Source organism: Balaenoptera physalus, assembly GCF_965194825.1.
Source record: "Balaenoptera physalus genome assembly, contig: HAP1_SCAFFOLD_1372, whole genome shotgun sequence".
In the NCBI taxonomy this organism is placed as follows: domain Eukaryota; kingdom Metazoa; phylum Chordata; class Mammalia; order Artiodactyla; family Balaenopteridae; genus Balaenoptera; species Balaenoptera physalus.
The window spans coordinates 202,617-207,350 of record NW_028125424.1 but is presented as its reverse complement, the minus strand read 5'-3'; the positions used below and the strand labels follow the sequence as shown (position 1 = coordinate 207,350).

The window sequence follows — 4,734 nt, the reverse complement described above, 5'->3', positions numbered from 1 at the left end:
TGAAAAGCATTGTTGTTGCCCGGGTTTTAGTCACTGCCGGCATGGTTCTGAGAAGATATTGAGTTTTCCGGTAAGAAACCTTGTGCTTCCAGTTCCTATTTGGAAGCTACCCTGCTCTGCTCTATACCTAAAGTGAAAGTCAACGTGAGCCCTGGCCTCGAAGGAAGGCCCTTTTTGGCCTTGCCAAATGGGAGGCGTGGAACAGCTCCATGAGGCCTTCTTCACTGTTCTGCTTCAGTTTCACGGTCGTAAGCTTCTCAAGACTCTTAGGGACCTGCTACAGCACCCGTTTCGGTAACAGTACACTGCATAGAGCCAGGAAGCTCTGGTCCTCCGAGTATGCTGTGTGTCAACCTAGAAATTAGGAAACTGATGGCACAAGGCTTGTTTTGCCAATAGGAAAGCTCCGTTCATGCGGCCTCGAAGATACCTGAAAAGCATTGTAGTTGCCAGGGATTTAGTCACTGCCTGCCTGCTTCTGCAAAGAAAATGAGTTTTCCTGAAAGAAACCTTGTGCTTTCAGTTCCTATTTGGAAGCTCACCCTGCTCTGCTCTGTTCCTAAAGTGAAGGTCAAAGTGAGCCCTGACCTAGAAGGAAGGCCCTTTTTTGCCTTGCCAAACGGGAGGCGTGGAGCAGCTCCATGAGGCCTTCTTCACTGTTCTGCTTCAGTTTCACGGTCGTAATATTTTCAAGACGCTTAGGGACCTGCTACAGCACGCGTTTCCGTAACAGTACACTGCATAGAGCCAGGAAGCTCTGGTCCTCCGTGTATGCTGGGTGTCAACCTAGAAATTGGAGACTGATGGCACAAGGCTTGTTTTCCCATTAGGAAAGCTCCGTTCATGCGGCCTCGAAGATACCTGAAAAGCATTGTTGTTGCCGGGGATTTAGTCACTGCCTGCCTGCTTCTGCGAAGAAAATGAGTTTTCCTGAAAGAAACTTTGTGCTTCCAGATCCTAGTTGGAAGCTCACCCTGCTCTGCTCCGTAACTAAATGAAAGTCAAGGGGAGCACTAGCCTCGATGTAAGGCCCTGAATATCCTTACAAAACGGGAGGTATGCAGCAGCTTCATGAGGCCTTGAACGCTTTTCTGCTTTAGTTTAACGGTAGTAAGCTTTCCAAGACTCCTAGAGACCTTGCTTCAGCACCCGTTTGGGTGTCAGAAAACTGCCTAGAGCCAGGAAGCTGTGGTCCTGCGTGTATGCCGCATATGAACTTACAAATTGGAGACTGATCGCACAAGGCTTGTTTGCCCATTCTGAAAGCTCCGTTCATGCGGCCTCGAATATACCTGAAAACCATTGTTCTTGCCCTTGTTTTAGTCACTGCCGGCATGGTTCTGAGAAGATACTGAGTTTTCCGGTAAGAAACCTTGTGCTTCCAGTTCCTATTTGGAAGCTCACCCTGCTCTGCTCTATACCAAAAGTGAAAGTCAACGTTAGCCCTGGCCTTGAAGGAAGGCCCTGATTTGCCTTGCCAAACGAGAGGCGTGGAGCAGCTCCATGAGGCCTTCTTCACTGTTCTGCTTCAGTTTCACGGTGGTAAGCTTTTCAAGACTCTTAGGGACCTGCTACAGCACCCGTTTCGGTAACAGTTCACTGCAAAGAGCCAGGAAGCTCTGGTCCTCCGTGTATGCTGCGTGTCAACCTAGAAATTGGAGACTGATGGCACAAGGCTTGTTTTCCCATTAGAAAAGCTTCTTTCATGTGGCCTCGAAGATACCTGAAAAGCATTGTTGTTGCCGGGGATTTAGTCACTGCCTTCCTGCTTCTGCTAAGAAAATGACTTTTCCCGAAAGAAACCTTGTGCTTCCAGTTCCTAGTTGGAAGCTCACCCTACTCTGCTGTATAACTAAAGTGAAAGTCAAGGGGAGCACTAGCCTCGATGTAAGGCCCTGAATATCCTTACAAAACGGGAAGCATGCAGCAGCTCCTTGAGGCCTTCAACGCTGTTCTGCTTTAGTTTAACGGTAGTAAGCTTTCCAAGACTCCTAGAGACCTTGCTTCAGCACCCGTTTGGGTGTCAGAAAACTGCCTAGAGCCAGGAAGCTGTGGTCCTGCGTGTATGCCGCATATGAACTTACAAATTGGAGACTGATCGCACAAGGCTTGTTTGCCCATTCTGAAAGCTCCGTTCATGCGGCCTCGAATATACCTGAAAAGCATTGTTCTTGCCCGGGTTTTAGTCACTGTCGGCATGGTTCTGAGAAGATATTGAGTTTTCCGGTAAGAAACCTTGTGCTTCCAGTTCCTATTTGGAAGCTCACCCTCCTCTGCTCTATACCTAAAGTGAAAGTCAACGTGCGTCCTGACCTAGAAGGAAGGCCCTTTTTGGCCTTGCCAAACGGGAGGCGTGGAACAGCTCCATGAGGCCTTCTTCACTGTTCTGCTTCAGTTTCACGGTCGTAAGCTTCTCAAGACTCTTAGGGACCTGCTACAGCACCCGTTTCGGTAACAGTACACTGCATAGAGCCAGGAAGCTCTGGTCCTCCGAGTATGCTGTGTGTCAACCTAGAAATTAGGAAACTGATGGCACAAGGCTTGTTTTGCCAATAGGAAAGCTCCGTTCATGCGGCCTCGAAGATACCTGAAAAGCATTGTTGTTGCCAGGGATTTAGTCACTGCCTGCCTGCTTCTGCGAAGAAAATGAGTTTTCCTGAAAGAAACCTTGTGCTTCCAGTTCCTATTTGGAAGCTCACCCTGCTCTGCTCTGTTCCTAAAGTGAAAGTCAAAGTTAGCCCTGACCTAGAAGAAGGCCCTTTTTTGCCTTGCCAAACGGGAGGCGTGGAGCAGCTCCATGAGGCCTTCTTCACTGTTCTGCTTCAGTTTCACGGTCGTAAGATTTTCAAGACGCTTAGGGACCTGCTACAGCACGCGTTTCCGTAACAGTACACTGCATAGAGCCAGGAAGCTCTGGTCCTCCGTGTATGCTGGGTGTCAACCTAGAAATTGGAGACTGATGGCACAAGGCTTGTTTTCGCATTAGGAAAGCTCCGTTCATGCGGCCTCGAAGATACCTGAAAAGCATTGTTGTTGCCGGGGATTTAGTCACTGCCTGCCTGCTTCTGCGAAGAAAATGAGTTTTCCTGAAAGAAAGCTTGTGCTTCCAGTTCCTAGTTGGAAACTCACCCTACTCTGCTGTATAACTAAAGTGAAATTCAAGGGGAGCACTAGCCTCGATGTAAGGCCCTGAATATCCTTACAAAACGGGAGGTATGCAGCAGCTTCATGAGGCCTTGAACGCTGTTCTGCTTTAGTTTAACGGTAGTAAGCTTTCCAAGACTCCTAGAGACCTTGCTTCAGCACCCGTTTGGGTGTCAGAAAACTGCCTAGAGCCAGGAAGCTTTGGTCCTGCGTGTATGCCGGATATGAACTTACAAATTGGAGACTGATGGCACAAGGCTTGTTTGCCCATTCTGAAAGCTCCGTTCATGCGGCCTCGAATATACCTGAAAAGCATTGTTCTTGCCCGGGTTTTAGTCACTGCCGGCATGGTTCTGAGAAGATATTGAGTTTTCCGGTAAGAAACCTTGTGCTTCCAGTTCCTATTTGGAAGCTCACCCTGCTCTGCTCTATACCAAAAGTGAAAGTCAACGTGAGCCCTGGCCTCGAAGGAAGGCCCTGATTTGCCTTGCCAAACGAGAGGCGTGGAGCAGCTCCATGACGCCTTCTTCACTGTTCTGCTTCAGTTTCACGGTGGTAAGCTTTTCAAGACTCTTAGGGACCTGCTACAGCACCCGTTTCGGTAACAGTTCACTGCAAAGAGCCAGGAAGCTCTGGTCCTCCGTGTATGCTGCGTGTCAACCTAGAAATTGGAGACTGATGGCACAAGGCTTGTTTTCCCATTAGAAATGCTTCGTTCATGTGGCCTCGAAGATACCTGAAAAGCATTGTTGTTGCCGGGGATTTAGTCACTGCCTGCCTGCTTCTGCTAAGAAAATGACTTTTCCCGAAAGAAACCTTGTGCTTCCAGTTCCTAGTTGGAAGCTCACCCTACTCTGCTGTATAACTAAAGTGAAAGTCAAGGGGAGCACTAGCCTCGATGTAAGGCCCTGAATATCCTTACAAAACGGGAAGCATGCAGCAGCTCCTTGAGGCCTTCAACGCTGTTCTGCTTTAGTTTAACGTTAGTAAGCTTTCCAAGACTCCTAGGAACCTTACTTCAACGCCCGTTTCGGTAACAGAACAGTGCATAGAACCAGGAAGCTCTGGTCCTCCGTGTATGCTGCGTGTCAACCTAGAAATTGGAGACTGATGGCACAAGGCTTGTTTAGCCATTAGGAAATCTCCGTTCATGCGGCCTCGAAAATACCTGAATAGCATGGTTGTTGCCGGGGATTTAGTCACTGCCTGCCTGCTTCTGCCTAGACAATGAGTTTCCCTGAAAGAAACCTTGTGCTTCCAGTTCCTAGTTGGAAGCTCACCCTGCTCTGCTCCGTAACAAAATGAAAGTCAAGGGGAGCACTAGCCTCGATGTAAGGCCCTGAATATCCTTACAAAACGGGAGGTATGCAGCAGCTTCATGAGGCCTTGAACGCTGTTCTGCTTTAGTTTAACGGTAGTAAGCTTTACAAGACTCCTAGAGACCTTGCTTCAGCACCCGTTTGGGTGTCAGAAAACTGCCTAGAGCCAGGAAGCTGTGGTCCTGCGTGTATGCCGCATATGAACTTACAAATTGGAGACTGATCGCACAAGGCTTGTTTGCCCATTCTGAAAGCTCCGTTCATGCGGCCT

The 4,734-nt window shown here is 48.7% G+C and overlaps 1 long non-coding RNA gene across 1 annotated transcript; it reads right to left on the bottom strand.

Annotated features, from left to right (window-relative positions):
* Positions 1-2,552: 2,552 nt before the first annotated feature.
* Positions 2,553-4,432, bottom strand: LOC309653883. Its single transcript, XR_014259590.1, has 2 exons — positions 4,393-4,432; positions 2,553-2,667 (listed from the first exon to the last, which is right to left on the bottom strand). It is a non-coding gene; the product is annotated as an uncharacterized lncRNA (long non-coding RNA).
* Positions 4,433-4,734: the final 302 nt, after the last annotated feature.